Source organism: Chelonia mydas, chromosome 17 (assembly GCF_015237465.2).
Source record: "Chelonia mydas isolate rCheMyd1 chromosome 17, rCheMyd1.pri.v2, whole genome shotgun sequence".
Classification (NCBI taxonomy): domain Eukaryota; kingdom Metazoa; phylum Chordata; order Testudines; family Cheloniidae; genus Chelonia; species Chelonia mydas.
The window spans coordinates 8,286,602-8,306,972 of record NC_051257.2 but is presented as its reverse complement, the minus strand read 5'-3'; positions in this window follow the sequence as shown (position 1 = coordinate 8,306,972).

Sequence of the window (20,371 nt, the reverse complement as noted above, 5' to 3'; positions counted from 1 at the left end):
AGTTATGTGTGTTTTCCCCTCTAACAACATCCAAACTGGCATGTTGATGCAGTATCCTGTCGGTTTCCATTTTAGACCTGGACAAAATAATTTTTTAAAAGTGCTACACTTTTAGTTCAGCTTCACTCCATCACCCAATGCACCCTCTTATCTACTGGGGCCACCTGTGGCTTATTTCAAGGGCCATCTCTTATTTTGTGTTGTTAGCATCATAAAGTCCCACCTCAAACTCACAGTCTTGGGTCGGTATTTCTGCAATTATCATTCAGTTGGTTATCATCTGACACACACATGTATGCTATGGTGCCATTAATAGAACATTGTGGGTTGTGTTGCTCAAACAAACTCCAACATGCATTTTTCATGTAGCTGCATAGGTACAGCCACTGGGGATGGCTTGAAATCCCCCTTTAACTTTTTCCTCTACAGCTGCTGCAATCTACATCATGACTGCAAGGGTTCTATATTTCCATTCCTAGTCCCCCCCTTTTCTTCCCAACTTCCACCCCAAGCATTTTCTTAGGATGACCACACCTTTGCAAAGCTGGTCCTTTATTTCCTCAAAAGGTAGGTGGTTTAATGCTATTTAAAACAGGGTCGTGCCCCATATCTGTTTTTCAGTGCAATTTCTCTGGATTATCCAAAGTGCACCCACCTCCCATGAGATTTATATTTTCTTGATATATGTATTAAAGCACTTAACTTACAAGGCTCATTTGTAGCCAAGGCACCTCTAATGCATCATCTAGATGCAAATTATTGCCACAGTCCCACAACCCCTTAAGTATGTGTTCATCTTTAAATGCATGAGCAGTCACATTAAGTACATACTTAAGTGTTAGTAGGTTTGGGACCTAACTGTTGCATTGAGTTTACTGCTCGCTGCCATTGCTTACTTTAGTTGCTCTTATTTGTAGGCATGTTCCTTCTCTATACAATAGCATAGAAAGTGTACAGTAGGCACCATGACAGACATCACAGATGGCTGTTGTACATTTACAGTGTTCCCCATTAAGTGCAGAAAATATCACAAATACAGACTTGGTAAAGTCAAATATTGAAGCACAGCAAATGGATTATTTTAAATGATACCCACTGGACATGGCACTTTACAGAACAGGACTGTTTCCCAAGAAAGCTGGGAATTGACTTGCAAAACCCTCCTGGGTTAGCCTTAGTCAATCCTCTTTACTCAGGCCAAGGTCCCAGTGACTTGGAGTCTTGGGTGCACAATGAGTAAAAGATCCATCAGCTTCTTGCATTCATGCTTTAGGAAGGGAGACCACAATGGGTGTATAAGAAATGCAGGCTTGTTACCACTGATTCCTTGGGAGTTTGGCCTCAGTAAGGAGGGCTCAATAGGGTCCCAGCATAGTAGGTTTTCTATGCTATTCCCCACTACCACCACCACCACCACACACATACTGAAAACCTGTTTTTTTCTCATAAAAATTAAGTTACATACATTTAACCCAAAGACACACAGACTTCCCCAACAGTAATATTTCACTGCTAATGTTTCATTGTTCACAGTAGGGGAGAGGAGTAGGTATCTAGAAAGGATAGCTATCTAGTCCTTACAATGAGGGAGACCCAGGCTCTGTTCCCATCTCCGCCATTGATTTGTGGGACCTTGGGCAAATCACCTAGTTTCTGTAGTATGCTGTTTCTCTGCCCTCTGTAAAATGGGAATATTTCCCCACTTTGTACAAACATGGTGAGCTGTAACTAATTCTGTTGATTCAGTCTTGCAATTTTATCACAAAATCTTGTAATATGTGTGGTTATTCTTAAAGACCCAGCTCCTGGAGTCAATTGATTTAATGAAAGCAGAGATTCATATGTAAAAATAGTTCCTAGACCTTGTGGTTGGGGAGAAAAGCATGAAAACATTAACCCTAAAGGGTTCAAAACTAGAGGGCAAATAAAAAGCCAACATTGATTATTTAGAAAAAACATGATTTTTAAAGCCATTCTCTTGATATTTGGGAACTTGACTCACTTTTGACCACTTGGGGTTGATCACTGCTGTAACACTTTATTATCCTTGGACAGAAAGTGCTAGAGATGTGCATTTTTCCATTGTTAGATTTAAAAGCCTATTATGCATTTTGAAAATTCAAGGTCTAAAGAGAGTAGCCCACTATAGACTCTTACAGTACAGCTTTTTGTCAAGACGTGGATGACTTGATCTTCTCTGGCTGGTCTGTGCTAAACAGCCTTGTTTACGGAACACAAAATGCCAAGTGAATGCTCATTTTCACACCTCGCCTTTTCAAGCCATTCGATGCACCACTCAGGAAAATCAAATATGCGTGGGAGCTAGAAAGGCCTTTTTTAATTAATGCCCCCCCCTTTAAAAAAAAAAAAACAAACCTGGGCACACAAGTTCTCTTCCTCTCACCTAGTAATTATCTACATGTTTACACATCATCCCTGCTGAAATAAAGCAGCAGCCTGCACATCCCTTAGATCTGCTCCCCTGCCTTTGACTGGGGAGAAGCAGGCCCTGGTCGCACTACTGCTTTGGGGAGGGGGGGTAAGATTTCTTCCTCTCATGTCCCCCATCTGACCTGCCCCCTCCTCACTTATTTACAGGGAGGTTTCCTCGGGGCTGGGGGATTACATTTCAGAACAAACATTAGAAGCCTCTAGTGGACCAATTTGTACCGTGGGGGGTGCTGAGAGCCATGAAACCAAACTGTAAACCCTGGATAGGATGGAGACCGCAGCAGCACCCCTAGCTCCAGCACCTATGCTCTTGTGCCCTTGCATTATTAGTGTAATTCTTTTGCAATGTGTGTCGAAGAGCGCCCTATATTTTTAACCTCCCTCAGATCCAATCTTTCCTACAAATGCTCTCCTCCCCTGTCCCCTTCAGGGTTAAACACACGCCAGAGAATTACAGCTTGAAGGGGGGCTGGGGGGGCGACAAAACAAAACACCAATCCAGGCAGCCGCAGCTTGCCAGCCCGCTGCGTTTCCTCCTTCGCGTCTTGCAATGCGCTGCCCTGATTGCGCCGTGCCCTCCCCGGCCCTCTGCCCCACGCCCACCCCGCCGTGCAGTCCCTTGCAGCCGAAAGGAGCGGGAGGGGAGGGGAGAGGCTGGTGGGGCGGCTTTGCAGCGGAGGTGATGCTCCGTCAAGCGGCAGCTGCAGCCGCTGCTCCTTGCCTGCCGCCCGCTAGGGATGTGCTGCTTTGACTGAAGGGGAGGGAGAAAGGGGAAAAAAAAAAAAAAAAAATCCCGCAGCCATGCTCGGCGGGCATTGCAGGTTACACATTGCACCCGAGCGCCCAGACGTGGAAGAGAGAGCGAGCAATGGGCGTGTGCAGCTCTCTCTGCAGCCCGGTCCCCCAGGGGAGCCGGCTTTCACACGGGAGTAGGGGCAGGGCTGTTTCGTTCCTTCGGCTTGTTTTTTTTTTGTTTTTTTTTTTGGGGGGGGGTGGTCTTGTTGTTCCTTTTTTTGTTGGTGGAGGGGGGAAATCCAGCCCCAGACATTCAGAAAGGGAGCCAGACGCTCCGAAAGCAGCCCGAGCACGCCACCGTCTAAACCCACAGAGACATCAGAAGAGATTGCTAGGCAGAAGACACGTCTGAGTCGTGAAACGTGGCCGCAGAGAGCATTCACTAGGATCTGCCCGGGGTTACTTTAAGCGGCATGGGCGCCCTCGTTTCTTTTTGGTGTCTTTAGAAAGCACGGCTTTTCTTTTTAATTCAGTTTTAAAAAAACATCCTCCCCAAAATACTAGCAATGTTATAGCTGGTCCTCCCTAATTTTGCGGGTGGATTATTTGGAGCTCTCAGATTTAGCTTGTGAACTCTCTCACCTTCACTGGAGGGAAAAGGGTGTTCAGTTTTTAGACTAGCTCCCTCTTTCTAGCGCTAGATCTCAACGACTTCCTTTCTCCAGCCTGTTCCTTAGCCAGGTGTTAAATAGGTCAAAACATATGAAATGGTGTGACTAAAAATGTTCCCCTTCTTTGTTCAGCTTTCAGGCACTTGTGATGTCCTAATTTCAGGTTTGGGGGTCACAATACAGCCTTTCAAGGCAGACAATTTACCGTTTGTTTCTGGGAGGGCACACAAGGCACTGTGCAAACACAGGTTCTGCCCTGGAGAGCTCAATCTCCTCTGTGCCAAGTGCTTTATCCTGTGGGCAGCAGTTCAGTACACACAGCGCGGCTAACCAGTGCCAGCTCCTGCGTCCTGCCATTTTTCACCAGTGGGGAGTTTGGACACTTGTGATGGGACAGCCAGGGGGTGCAGGAGATTTAATAATTAATTCAAGAATTTCTCATTTCTTAGTTTAGTCAAAGCTCCTGTTTATAGCAGCCAAATAACAGTTTGAACGTGGTTCCTTTCACAGCGTGGAGAGGGATTTCTCCCTGCTCAAAAAAAGCCTTATAGATACTCCATGCATCTGAAGAAGTGGGTTTTTTACCTATGAAAGCTTCTGCCCAAATAAATCTGTTAGTCTTTAAGGTGCCACCGGACTCCTCGTTGTTTTTGTGGATACAGACTAACACAGCTACCCCTCTGATAATAGATACCCCTCCATCATCTGTAGGCTTGCAGTGCTGAATAACTCAGCAGTTCCTGCTCATAGTTCAGCTCTAGGGTGCTACACAGGCCTTTCCTCTTTTGTATTACAGTGGCACTCCTGCACTCCCCACCCAGCTCCAAAGAGATTCCCCTTTTGGAAAAGTGGTACAGAGGCAGATGCTGTGCAAGTTTCACAGTGATGCCAATGGACCTCAGTTCTGAATTGCAGTAGCCCTTGATTCTTGAGCCCCTTTTTAAAAGAAACTGACAATCATTCCAATTTGTGCAATGGATAGAGAGACAGACTGTGCAACAGATGCACACACTTTTGTCATTGTGGATAGCTTGATAGAATCCTAAAACTGGAAATCCGAGATCAAGTTGGGCTTTAGGTGACAAGTGAAAGTGACTTTGGAGCTCTTATTCAGGTCAACCAACTACCATCTCAGCCAGGTTAATTCATAATCATACAGCTTTTTTACAACAACCCATTTCTGCTTAGACAGATCCAAGAGTGGACAAACTGGGATCTTGCATGTCAGGATCAAAATGAGTTGGCGGGCTGTCAATACAATCTATCTGTCCCTCACTGGACCAATGTAGACATAAATAGAGGGGCAGAAAAAGCAGGAGAACTAAACAAAAAGCAGTGGTAAGAAACGATAGAATCAAGCTGCATGTCCAGCAAAGTGCTGCAGGGATCAATGTTGGGTCTTGTTCTGTTTAATGTTTTCATAAGTGATCTGTAAGAGGAGGGTAAACCACATAATTCAATCTGAAAATATCGTAGATTGACATTTAAAGTAATTAGCTTGCATGAATCCATAGTTTAGGTTCTTTATTACATGTTAGGCAATATATGTGCTACCTTATGGCTACATTGCAACCTTGTTCAAAATGATCAGCACCTGTGTACAGGGTGTGAATAAGGGACAAACAATATTTACTACGGGGCTGTGTCACTAATTTTTCTCCCAATGAGGAAAACTTGCTCTAACATCCCTATTCTTTGACTGTTTTGCAGGCTGGATATTTTCCCCAGATGCTTTTTTCCTTATTTTATTAGACAGCAAGTGTCAGAGTACATATAAAAAAGAAAAAGGCAGAAGGCAGCAGTTGAGTGACAGAGCAGTGTCAGGCATGTATATTAATAGGGTGCTAATTGAATGGACATAAGTTGAAAGCAGAGGGTGTGTATTGGGTTGTGTATTAATTAAGGAACCGTGCAAATGCTCAGTTTTTGTAATAAAGACCAATTGAACTTTGTTTTCCTGTGCTGTGGTGTTTGGTAACACCTCTTCATACGTGCTAAAATTCAGCTAAATTTCTTTGTTGGATGTTTCACAGATGAATGGAGGTGTAAGATTATTGTTTTATTTATAGACTGAAATAAACAGAAGTGTTTGTATGATTTAGGATTATTTATAAATGGTGCAAGCCTCAAAGGGACTATCCCAATCTAGCCTTTATGTTCCCTAATTAAAACTTTCAGGTAAGATATTCAATAGATTTACACTGGTTTCCTTCAGATTCTACTCTACAGTCAGAGGATAGACAGAGCTGTGAAGGGAAGGGAGAGATTTCACCCAGATGGGAAGAGAATCAGCATGAGAAACCCTAAACATAACTCTTTGTTGTCAAATGACTCACACAACACTTCTACTGACATGCAAAATGTGAAACATTTGAGTGGTTCAGCCAGTTACAGGAACTGAAATTACAAATTGCCAACACCTCATTAGCCCTGATTTTATTTATTTAGCATGTGCACAGTCATCTAGCCAAGCAATGGCATCTTCAGTGGCGTGATGCAGTTCTTCTAGGCCACCGCTGAACCTAGTCATCAGGCATTCCTAGACAATATGCATCATTGGCTGTGTGGCGTCACAGCTGCACAAAGGGCTGTCACGAAGGCCGCAGTGACACTGGTTGGCTGCACAGAGACCTTGCCTTGTCCGGAACCTGTTCAACAGGGGCCATTGGCGATGGGGCAGGTCAAAACCAGGCAGATTGTGGGGTCGGCAATGAGGGACTGGCTGGGGATGGGTTTCAGAGTAGCAGCCGTGTTAGTCTGTATCCGCAAAAAGAAAAGGAGGACTTGTGGCACCTTAGAGACAAATTTATTTGAGCATAAGCTTTCGTGAGCTACAGCATCCGATGAAGTGAGCTGTACTTCACAAAAGCTTATGCTCAAATAAATTTGTTAGTCTTTAAGGTGCCACAAGTCCTCCTTTTTTTTTTTTTTTTTGGTTGGGGATTATAACAGATATCCATTCCTCTCATCAGAGTGTTTCTGCACTAATATCCTGGCGTGGCGGATGATACCATAATGGGCGACGTGACGGCAAACGTGCAGCTGGTGTTTTGAAAAGGTCATTGTGCAGTGGCAGGCTTGAGTTGGCGCGTACTTTCTCCAGTAACTTGTCAGTGGCAACCTCTCGTCTGATATGAAGAGCAGCAATATTGCTCAGAACTGGGAGCCAGGGGAGTGGAGTCAGACGCAGGGTGCTGGAGATGAAACGCATGGCAGCATGGAACTGGGTATCCACCAGTTAGCCCTGATCACCACCTTCCTCTCTCCCATGCATAGGGATTAGGGTTACACATAATAATGAGAGACAGCAGCAGAGGGTTTGCAAAATCTCACTGGTCAAGTTTAGGTTTTCATAAGTCTATCTCTGGACTGATAGATAAGGTTACTTACTACCCGCTCCTCAAGCCCCACCTTTGCCACAGTGCCCGGAAGAAATCTATTTTGTGTATCCCATTTCCTACTCTTCATGTCAATTATCTTCTTATATTGTAGTCTCCTTGGGGCAGTGACTGTCTCTTCTTTGTACAGCACATCCATCTACCACCCAGACAAGTGAGTAATCATCCAATTAGTGCACTTCTTCACTGCAGAATAATAATAACTCCAGTCCCAATGACACGCAAACCCTTAACTCCATTATGGTGGTGCTTTTAACTGAAGCTTGCTGGTTGGTCAATAGGTACAGGCTGCCGTTTGAGTTAGCACAATTTATCAGCTGCTAACACAATCACCCTGTGGAGTTTGAGGATTATTTTTCAGCATGTCTGCTCTCAGTCGAGTTCACTTGGGCATGGATAACTTGAATTAACTTTGCAGTGAAGAGAAGCCCTTAGTGAGGGCTAAGCTGAGAGGCAGCTTAACAAAGTGTCAGCTAAACTTATTTATAATACATTTACACAATAGTCACATCTGATTTTTAAAGTACATGCAAATATTTTAAGTGTATCCCATTCCCTCCTCTTCCTGTCAATTATATTGTAGTCTCCTTGTGACAGTGTCTGCCTCTTTCTTTGTACAGCACATCCCACAACAGGGCTTCTGGATACAAGTATAATTTAATACTGAACAGCAGCAAAGACCATTGGTGGTTCAAAATTAGATACCATTTATCCCCTTTCCCTGGGTTTAGCAGACCAGGAGAAATGGGTCTGTTTCCCTATCCCCTCTTTATTTATTTATTTATTTAAATGAAGTGTTCAGTTAAATAATCTAGACCTAGACCCAGCTTCCTGGACAATACCACCCTGCTTTCTTTCAAAGTGGCTCTAGAAACATATTACAAAATGTTGCCCAATTTCCCACTAGACTAAGTTACAGTAAATGTCAGCACCTGGGCTCAGATAATTTGTAGACTCCTTGGGACAGGATTGCTTCCCAACACTGTAGGGCAGAGGTGACCCCCAAAGGTGATCAAACTCATTCTGAAGGCAGAAAGGGGAAAAGGGGATTTAGGCCCTGCTTTCTTTTAAAAGGGAGGTGGGGAGAGAACAGAAGAGAAGAGATTCCTCCTGCATTGTAAATTCAGGTGTTACCTACCCTGGACTAATGAAAAACTCCTAGAATGAGGACGTCAAAAATCATATGGAAATAAAACTTGATTGTTGAGAGGGGGAAGTCATTGCTATTCAGACTATTTGCAACTGCTTTTTTTTGGTACTGATTGCTAACCCCTCTTACTAAAGCACTTAGAAAAGCTCTCTCTCTTAAGGGTTCAACACCTAACTTCTTCAATTAAAGGCTGAGAAAGCTACAAGTCCTGATTCATCCAAGAAATCCTGACAAACACAAAGATCAGACTTGAGATTCGTGCTGCTATTTCCTTTGGTTAGAAACAAAGAGGAAGAAACATTTTTTTTTTTAAAAAGGACATGAATTATTCTTAATAAATAATAAAAGAGCAAAATAAATGAAGGCCATGAGTTATTTTTTCCCCTTGACATAGCATATCTAGAACCTTGCACGGTAATATGAACAGGAGCAACAAAATTCTCTTCTTACTTACCTCAGACAGACCTAGAGACCTGTAGTAACTTCAGAGCTGTAGAAACAGAAGCCTGTCTTTGGGACAGGGTGAACCTCAGCATTGTGGGCAAACCTGTAGGGAGAAAGGGCTTGTGGGAGATCCATTTATAATGGGTGTGTGTCTGTTGAACATATAGGAATTTCCTTTACCCAGAGCACAACTAGAAGTCTAAAAAGCCATTTTTAAAAAATGATTAAAATATATGCCCCAAGGCAGACCAGACTTCAGGTAACGCACATATATGTGCCTCAGTTTCCCCATCTATAAAATAGGGATAATGACACTGCTCTCCTTTGTTAAAATGCTTTGAGATCTACTGAAGAAGAGCTCTGTGGAGCTTGAAAGCTTGTCTCTTTCACCAACAGAAGTTGGTACAATAAAAGATACCACCTGAGCCACCTTGTCTCTCATATAAAAGTGAAGTATTATTATTATATTGATTAAAGCAGTTCTGCTTCTAACAGACCTATGCCATAGGAACTTTGAATATTATGGCATTGATCCTTTTTACCTCACTTACCCTAAAATTGTGATAGTAACACCAAACATTTTCCTGCTATTCTTCAAGCAAGAGATGTAGGGCCTCGAAGAGAATTTCTTCTTAAACCCCCTCCACCAACAAGCCCTCTTTCCCATACCTCGCGGGCACCTGCAATGTTGGAATGAATAAAATACCATCCAGTGCTCTCAGGACTATCCTGTGGCAATCAGTCTGCTCTATCTGTAACACATATGCCAGTGTGAATCAAAGATAATATTGCAAGATGCAGGATAAGCCGGTCATCACCATTGGCCCCAGTAACTCAGTCCCCTTTTGTCATAGATCGCTGATGCTGCAGAGACAGCTGCATAGAGATCAGGATTTGCAGCCTCCCGTGGGACACTCATTAGCAATGCTCCACAGGTTAGATATTGTCTAAGATCTTTCCCTAAAACTGCCACCAGTTCAAACATTGAATCAGTTGTTAAAGCTGGGGAGAGTAGTAGTGAACACAAGGCTTTGACGGACAAACCCATTTTTACTACAGTTTCATTTTGACTTACTCTCCAGCAGTTTTAACTGAAAATGGCAACCTGAACCAGACAGGCTAGTGGTTCATCTGAACCAATGTTGGAACTGTCTGGTAAATTTCTACAGCCTAAGGACCGGATCTTGACGGTGTTGAGTGCCCTCCACTCCCATTACTGTCAATGGGAATTGCAGGTGTTTAGGACCTCACCAAAGGTGCTCAGCACCCCACAGGACCAAGGCTCACAAGAGGGATGTTTTCTTCTTCTCCATGCTTGCTCTCTGATGAACTTGGCCAGCCTGCCCAAAGAGCAGGAACTTAAGGATGTTTCCAAATCCCCAATGCCATTGCACTGCAAACATTCTCACAGTTATAAGTCGCTTTCAGAGACTGCAACTTTGTGCAGAAAACCAACCCACATTATTCATGCCTCTTTGTCTCAATTAGTAAGCACGCCCTGGGAGACACAGACAGGTCAGAGAGAGAGGAAATAAGTATTGGCAAGCTTGTCACGTTCTGCACGTAATCTAACTAGCTGGTGTATTTAAAATGATCAGCCATGAAACAGTTAACAATTGCTGTGTTTGAAGTGCCACCATTACACAGTGCTGTCTGAGCGTTAACTCAGAAGCCTACTAACTACAAAGTACATGTTAATTATTTCACTATGGTTATTTTAACAGAAACATCTATTATGTTGGGGTGGCAGGCAGGACTTGTGTGATAATTGTATTTTACATTTATATAGCGCACATCTCAAAGCACTTTAGGAAAGCACATAAGGATTATTATCCCCATGTCACAGCTGGGATAACTGGGATACAGAGATTATGAGCTGCCCACGCCTTCTGGGCAAGCTGGTAGTGGGCTATGAGGCTTTATAAGGTCTTGTATACATTTGTCCTCAAGGTATTTCAAAGATGCAGTATTTTAACTAATCGCAAAACTGTTTGCTGAGGTGCACAGCCATGATTTCATCTCATGAGTATGTACTTGAAATGCTAGGAAAATGTTGTCAAATATTTGACTTTAGGGGAGTCCCTTTCTGTTTATGCTCTGCTCCCAGAGAGACACAACGCGTTTTGAATTTCACGGCTTCAGGGGAGTGAAGAGCCCTTGAGTGTATAAATAAATTGAGAATACATTCCTAAGAATTTATTCTCAATGAGCAGTTTCCTTTAGTCATGTTCTTAATTCCATGTCTTATTTATTTTCTTCTTTGCAATCTGGTCTCTCCTTTTTCAATTATTCAGTGAAGTTAAAAGGAGACATATTTAATAATGGATAAAAGGAAGCAATGTGGGGACTTACTATTGCAGGAACTTATTGGGACAAGAACAGCAATTTAAGTTTTGAAGAAAGTACTAGCTATTCTAATGGATAATATCTCCTGTTGGGCCAGCAGTGTTCCTATGCAGCTCTCTGTGCGTTATGTGGGCCGCATCCACACAATATATATACTATCTGCATGACCCTGAGGATGTCACATGGGCTGCAGCTGTGGCTGACAGCGGCTGGAGAACCACTGCTGTATAGAATATAAACATGCTAAAGGCTCTCTCTCCCTCTTCATTTTCCAGGACATCAGCTGGGGTCAAGTAAAACGTCCTCTACACCAGTGGTTTTCAAACTTTTTTTCTGGTGACCCAGTTGAAGAAAATTGCTGATGCCCACAGCCCAACGGAGCAGGGGATGAGGGGTTTGGGGTGTGGGAGGGGCTCAGGGCTGGGGCAGAGGGTTGGGGTGTGGGGGTGAGGGCTGCGGGTTGGAGCCAGGAATGAGGGGTTCAGGGTACGGGAGGGGGCTCTGGGCTGGGGCAGGGGGTTGGGGTGCAGAAGGGGGTCAGGGCTCTGGGCTGGGGGTGCAGGCCCTGGGGTGGGGCCGGGGATTAGGGGTGCAGGAAGGGGATCTGGGTTGGGGGGGGCTCAGGGCTGGGGCAGGGGATTGGGGTGCAGGGTTGGGGCGCGGCCTTACCTCGGGCGGCTCCTGGTCAGCGGCGCAGTGGGGGTGCTAAGGCAGGCTTCCTGCCTGTCCAGGCACCATGGACCGCGCTGCGCCCTGGAAGTGGCCAGCAGCAGGTCCGCCTCCTAGGCAGAGGCGCACAGCTCTCACCGGCGGGCACCGCCCCCCTTGGCCAATGGGAGTGCGGAGCCGGTGCTCGGGGTGGGGGCAACATGCAGAGCCCTGTGGCCCCCCTGTCTAAGAGCCAGACCTGCTGCTGGCTGCTTCCAGGGCGCAGCGCGGTGTCAGAACAGGTAGGAACTAGCCTGCCTTAGCCGGGCAGCACCGCCGACGAGATTTTTAATGGCCCGGTCGGCGGTGCTGACCAGAGCTGCCGTGACCCAGTCCCTTCCATTCTGCCACCCACAGTTGGAAAATCACTGCTCAGGGTTGCCATTCCAAGCCAATTAATAAGCATATCGGACATGCTCCAAAGGGTGACCCATTGAATCCTCCTGGGCGAGGAGAGATGATAGCTAAAAGGAAAGGTGTGCATGTCTGTAAAAGAGGATAATAAGGGGGGGGGGGGAACCAAAGACACAAAAGATCTAGCTCCTAGAAAAAGAATTTGACAGTTGCCCAGTTGTATGCACAGCAATCATTGTCTCTGCTCTCATGAAACACAACGCCTACAGTCAATCAACTAACGTGTTTCTCCCAGGAGGAAATGAAGGCATCATTTGTACACTGCATCTCACTCGTTTCCAGTGGCTCAAGGTCTCTAGGAGATCCTGCTAACAAAAAAAATGCAGCCACACCATTATCATAGGAAGGCTGATGTTTCTGAAAGCTCTGTGGAGAACGTCATCTTTTCTTTACAATTAGGCTGTCTGGAACATCATCCCACTTTTCAAGAGGAAAACAGGATGCAGGAAATTACCAGCAAAGGTGGTTGAATTACTCTGGTGAAGCATTATTGAACTCAATGAAGAAGCAGCAAGAAGCTACTCAGAGAAAAGAAGCTTCATTAACAAGACTCGGTAGGGATTTTTGAAAGAGCTTCTTGACTTTTTGCTTTTCTGAAGTCCTCAAAGACAAGCTTGAGGTGGATGCATGTGCATTGCGGGGAGGGGAAATGGGGAAAAGGAATGTGGGAAATGCAGTATGGACACATAATGGAGACAGCAAGAGGAACTGTTGAAAAGAAAATAGGATTATTATTGTGATTAAGAGAGTAATAATCAGGATTGTATAATGACCAGCACTGGGAAAATCAATCACCATGGGTAATTGTAGCTATGATATTACTTATTGGAACAGTAATTTCAGCACATTTTTTGAGAATATTCTTGCTAAAGATTGACTTTTTTGGCAGGGAAAAGACAGTTTGTTTACTTGGTAGCTCCAAAACCTATTACAGGGTGGCCCAACAGTAAGAGCAGAGGACTGGGGGTCAGGACTTTGAGGTTCTCCTCTAACTTTGTAATCTTGGGCAAGTTACCTACCTTCTGCTCACTTCCACTTCTCCAGCTGTAAAACTTATCTTTTCAGTCAGCCTACAAACAGTCCCCTCCTGTACACGCTGCTGCTGTCAATTTTTGTGTGTGTATGCTCAGCTTGCTCTTCCAGCACCAGGATGGGTTACCTTCTGCACAGAGATACGATGAGAGCACTGTTTCTCATTCCCGAGGCAGTTACTATTAGCCAAGGGGGAATATTACTAAAGGACCAGATTTATAAAGGTATTTGGTCACCTAAAGATGCAAAGAGGTTCTTCTGAAAATCCCACTAGGCACCTATCTGCATCTTTAGACACCTAATTACCCTTGTAAATCTGATCCAAAGTCCCTAAACCAACAACAGTAGTTGGAAATGTTATGACCCCTTGAATCTGAATGAGGCTACCTTATGACAAAGTAGGGAAAAGTTATGAGGTTCCTGACCAAAACCATAGAAATCAACCTTTGTCTCTTTCTAGACCCTTAAATGCTCAGTCTGAGCGACTGCCTTCCATCACATTCTATTTACATACTAGTGAGGCTGGTGAAGAGTGCTGTCTAGAGGTTAGAACGTAAGATGGGGCTTGACACCCAGGTTCTCTTCCGTATTCTGCCACAGTCAGGCTCTGGGACTTTGAGTAAGTCACATAAGTTCCCCATGCTTGTTTCTCCATATGTAAAATGGGAAAAGAGATAGGTAGAATTGACTAGTTTTTAAAACTGCTTTAAGAAAAGGGCTGTATGTGCAAAGTTTTACTCAATTTACATTTAACATATATGCAGTTTTCCTAAACTTAAACATCGTAATTCCCTTCTGTATTTTTATTAATAGCAGGACAATCAAAAATATTTTCAGTCTAATATCTATAAATCTCTCTCAGTGGACTGTATTCTTCACTTGTAGGGAGATGGATGATTTTATATATTATAGATTACATAGTTTGTTGTTCCATCACTTAACTTCTGTGGATCCTACAGTATGTATAATCCTAAGAAGGGGAATGGAAAGCCGACAAGGCTTCTAAAGGTCTTGCATGTTCAATGAGGCTGTTTGTCTGTGTCTAATGAGAGAGACAAGAGGTAGAAAGCCTGTTTTATAGATCATGTTGTTTTTCATTCTCCCTATTTCATGGTGTAGAGCAGACTCCATGCTGCACTGACTTCTATTGTCTGGTTTTCTCAGTTCACTTTGCCACACCTGCTACAGAAACCCTTTCCTGTTTCCAGTGGAATTCTAGCCATCCTCACTAATCTTCTCTTGCCTTTGATGTCCTTGTGAATCTCAGCTTTGTCCCCTTTCACTCCATGGCCCTCCTCCTCAAAAGCCTCCCAGGGCTTTTTTTTACCTCCCTCCCCCCCATTCCTTTACTTTTTACTGCTTGTAACACTTGAGGGTTATTTCTTAGTCACAGGGAGAGTTCTTTCCCATAATGTCACTTTTATTCCCTCTCTTGCAAACAAAGGCGTGATTGGGCTGGCTTCTTTCGTGTCCAATTTTGAACTTACAGTTTGAGTGGAACACATGATACAATCCTATTGTGTTTTTAACACTGTAGCCAAATGTTTAAATATTAAAAATGAATAAAAAATAAAAATTTGATTAGAGTTTTTAATCCATTTCCTCACACTCCATGCCCTTTATTTAAAATAAAACAAAACCAACAACCATGAATTGGAGGCCTAAATTAGTTGAGAGGTGCTCTTCTATTTCCTGTTGGCTGTCATATGATACACGAACTGGGCTGTATACCTAGCTCCATCACTGACAGTGATATGGGTAAATCACGTGATTTCTGCACCTCCCTTTCCTAATCTGCATAAAGGGGGTTAATATCGACCTTTCTACTACACTTTGAGAGAGAGCTGAAATATATAAATTGTTCATTTCTCCATTGCAGCCTCTTCCTCTGGATGTGTCACATAGTGCTGCTCGTGTATTGTTTGCAGGTTCTAAAAATTGCACCATCACTTTTATCTTATTTTTCCACATGGCCACTGAGTGGATGAGATGATCTTATTTTATTCTTTTCTAATTTTTGGCAGATTGCTATTGAGTGTATTTGCTTTAGAAGAAGCAGATATACATTAGTGCTGGTAATAGCTCACCTTACCTGATCACTCTTGTTACAGTGTGTATAGTAACACCCATTGTTTCATGTTCTCTGTGTATATAAAATCTCCCCACTGTATTTTCCACTGCATGCATCCGATGAAGTGAGCTGTTGCTCACGAAAGCTTATGCTCAAATAAATTTGTTAGTCTCTAAGGTGCCACAATTACTCCTTTTCACATTACTTAGGGAAGCTGATGTATAACAAATCATTATCTTTCTAGCATGTGTGCAAAATAATTGAAAATGTACAATAAACAGAACAGCACTTACCTGTGCCCTGTAACACTCCCCAAAACACTTGTTCTAGAGTTATGCTTTGATTTTAAGTTCTTTGAATCAGGGATCGCCCGGGTTTTTGGATAGGGTTTAGTGAAATGGTCTGGAATTGGTAGGCATTATGGCAGTACAATACAGATCTGTATTTCTGCAACTTTGGGAAAAAAGGAAGTGCCTCTTCTTTGCTTGGTGCATCTATTCCATTCATTAAAAACTTACATTTACAGTTGTTTCATTCATAAATTCACTCAATTTGACCTATGTAACACAGGTCATAGAATTTCATGGTTATTCCTGTATTGAGCCTAGTAATTTGTGTCTGAAAAAAGTGTATCTTTCAGAAAGGTAGCCAGTCTTGATTTGAAGACTTCAAGGAGTGGAGAATCTTCCAACTCCCTTGCTAGTTTGTTCCACTGGTTAATAAGCATCACGGATTTATCATAATCATTGATAAAAAGACAAGGCTCTGCCTGGCACTATCCACTTCTCCTTCACCAATCTCAGGCCAACTCCTCTTCAGTGGGCAGGGAATGGTTTGTAGTATATGTGAAAGGTTAACAGTGTGCTGAAAAAGTGTGGTCACATCTTTAAAGCACCAGCCTTAGTCAGATGTGTGTTCTATTCCCTGCTCTTCCACTAACACATAGTGCAATCTTGGGCAAATCAGGCTCTTCCCCCCTCAGCACAGTAAAAATAATACCAAGTTAAATACCTCCTAGGGTTCTTATGATAAATAGTAGCAGAGTTTCAAATACATTGAGTCGAAGACAGTAGGAATCTGACAGGATTATGGTGAGTTTCTTTACAGCGCAGACCATATGGTAGCAGTGTCTAGTGAACCACCCTCAATCACAATTAACAGGACTCGCTCCCCTTCTTAGCGCTTCCCCTCCCATTTGTGATCTCACGACCTCCTTTCCAATCATGGAACAGCTTAGTGGAGACTGTAGCAATTATCTGTCTACAGAGAAAAGCTGCGTCACTTTAGCTGCAGTGGTACAGCCACTCCTCCCGTACTGTGGTGTGGGGGTTCCCCCTCAGACCTCTTCCCCACAGCCTCCCTATTCAATTACTTACATCAGGCCAGCTTACCTGTGGATAGTTATACTGGTATAAATGGGTTCAGATTGGAATACTATATTCTTATATGGGAAGAAGAGTAAGTTGCACCAGAACAAGCACATCTGCACTTGTAAAGTGTCTGCACTATGGTGGTTTAACTGAAATGGTAGGAGGGGGGAGTCACCCCCCTACTTTAACCATCATTGTAGAAAAGTAAAGAAGTTTATGAAGCCTTAGAATTTTTCAAAGCTCTAATGCAAGAATGTGTTTGTCTTTTTTGAAAGTTATAATTTCATTTTGCACTGTTTCCTTTTTCTGTTCATTTCATCCCCTATTCCAGCAGTTCTCAAATTGTGGGTTGTGACCCCGTTTTAATGGAATCACCAGGGCTGGCTTAGACTTGCTGAAGCCCTTGGGCTCAGGCTTCAGTCCCCACCCCCCATCCTGGGGTCAGGCAGCAATTTTTGTTGTTAGAAAGGGGTCAGGGTGCAATGAAGTTTGAGAACCCCTGGCCTATTCTGTTCTCATTTAGTAATAAGGACAGACAGCACAATGTGACCAGGTAGTAGTCTGAAAACCACTGACAAGTATTCTACAGAAGAGTTCTGGGAACTCTGGGGTAAAAGCTATCATTGAACACGCAGCATGGGTATTTGGAAAAAATAGCTGGTGCATTGCTGTGCTGAAGAAAACAAATATGTATATAAATCCATCTGGTTCCTTAGCGAACAAGTAGTCTCTAAAGGTCAGATAGAGGTATTTTCTTAGTGAATTGTAAACGTGGAGTTTCTGATAACATTTTATTTAATAGCAGCAGCTATAGCTACTAGAGGCAAACTACAACACAGATGTAAAAGTATTTGCTGGATAGCTGGATACAGCCCTGCCCTATGGACACAGAAGCTAAACTAACATTTATGTATTATGTAGCGTGGTTATGTTTATTAAAATATTTAGCTGTTTTCCCAGTATATCATCTGCCTAGGGAAGCGTATAAAAAGAGACTTCGGGCCAGTTTTTCCATTTCTTTAGTTTTAGAAAGCTCTTAATAAAGGAAGTCTTCCCCCACCAGACAGCAACACTTACTTTTTACATTAGTCAGTCATTTCTTGGCTACCCTGAAAAACTCAAATAGCAACTTAAGAACTAGAAACGTGATATGAGAGAATGAAAGCTGAGAGGCTGTGAGGAGGATTTTAGGGTGACTGTTAAAATTGGTGTTTGCTTTTGTTAACATCTGTTTAACTCCCGAACAAGGAGTTCGGCTGACAGGTTGTATGCGTTAAGATTTCAGACACACACCTTTCCATTACAGTGTGGCAACTTACCATCAACCTGAGTTTTCCCACACATTCCTCTTTTAGAGAATGTAATAAAACAGAACACTAACTTAAAGTTCAAGTTGTCTTTTTAAATCACACAACAGCAAAAAACAAAAACACACCTTTTAAAAAAGTTATTTGAATATCACCGATCTTGCCCACTAGATGGCTCTACCATCCAAAGAAGGATTTCATTTGTTTTTCTACCCTTCCCGAACTCTAATTGCCCTATTTTGTTTGTCCTTTTCTTTAAATTAAAAGAAAAAACCCCTCAGAAAGTAAATAATTATTTGTTTGGCATTTATGAAGGAATTTTCTTCAGAATAATCCATATTTGTCCATTAATGTGTCTAGCAGCCTGTATGGTTAATCACAAGCCAGTACACAGGGATTAGCAGAAAGCACATATGATTCTAAAGAACTACACAAGGCCACACAGTGAGTCAGAAGCAGACCTGAGATTAGAAGCAAAGTGTGTAGCCCATAATCCAAAACTCAGAGCCTTATAAACACTCTTCCCCACATTCTCAAAGACATACACAATTCCAACAACATGCAAAAGGGAGTGAGGTCATAGTAAACGAATGTGCTATTTACAGGGATGAGTTACGAGGCATGGGACCTGAAGCCCTGTTTCTAAAATGTATTCCTCATTGTCCTCTTTTGCCAAGTTATTCTATTTACATTAACACTGAAGAGTCTATGTAGAATTAATTTTATGTCATAAAATTATGTGACAATTGTCAGACCTGTGATAAAGGCTCAGAATGCACTTAAGATTACACAGTCCAACTTGTCCTTTACAAATAAATTGAGTAGACACTGCATTGTTTTTCGAGAGAATGTACAGATGTGCACAGCTATAATAGGGAACCATCAGAGAGTGGTAATAAGATAAAAGGACACAGGTTAAAATCCACCCTGTGACAGTAGTATGTTTTTACTGGTGCCTGTTTAGTGATTTAATATTTGACCTAGATGATCAATAACTGACAAAGTTCAATCAGGTCATTTGACAAAGAAAATGCCTAGACTTACAGAAAACTATGTTGAAGAACTGCAAATACTACAATTAAATAGAGACGAACCAAAAATCTTGGAACTCAAACCAATGAGGTCTAGCAGATAAAGTTACTGGACTGGATGTCAGGAAACTTACCGTTCACTTTATGATGGACCAGAAGCTTGAAGATTTAGCTAAACCACTTGCCAATATAAAAGTGGGTTAAAGGACAAAGTAAGAGTATTAAAATGGAGAGGTAATTACTCATGCAAACTATGCCCGTCTCAAATTTTTAATGACTATATGTTAGTGCCACTGCTGTGATTTTGTGCACTAAAGATGTTTCAAACATTAAACTCTGCTTCGAGTAGTGGCTGAATAGTGGATTATGTAATGACATCATAACTCAGACTTCTTGTCTAGTTTCAAACCAATTCTGCAGTGTTGGCGTAAGAAGCACGTCACTTAACCTGTTCTGTTCCTCATCTATGAATTGGCATACCTATTTAAGAGGGAATGTTGCAAATATTAGTTGGTTCATGTGCACAGAACTTGGCCTTCAACTAATTCATTCATAACTGTATGCATAGTTATTGTCAATTTTAAACAAATTATATTTTAAATTGAAGTTAATTTAGGTTGTGTGTTAACTGGAATGAACATAAGTATGTTTGGTTGGAAGTGTATATTTTCTATTTTCATTGTGTTAGTTAAAAAGTAAAGCTACGAAACCAAACACTGTTTTAATTACACTACTCAATTTAGATATTATGACTAGGGATGTTCTGCACTGTATACAGTGGACACTACAAGTATCAAATCTATCTATGACTTATCCACAAAGTAGTTTGTGAGTGACAAGTCTAAACAAGCTATTACCAAGCAAGATTCAGGGATACATTAAAGTAATTTGGCATTTTCCCCAAAGGATTCAAAACCAATAATCATATTAGCAATATTAGTGAAGAACCATTTAGTTTCAGATTTATTAGAGGGTGGATAAATTTGATCAAGACAAAAACCTATGGAACAGGGAAATAACTAAGTTGGGGCAAGCAGGGGGCATGAAACATGTACCACCACTTAACTCTGCACTGAGATGTAAATTAAATTGCAGGAAGTCAGACAATTGAGGAATGCAGATTTGAAGGGGGTGGGGGGAATTAATTGATGAAGCATCCATGATAAAGTCTCTTACGGAACTCCAAGACTTATGTTCCCAGTGGCAACCAACACTTGGATGTTCTACTACAAGAAATGCAGTC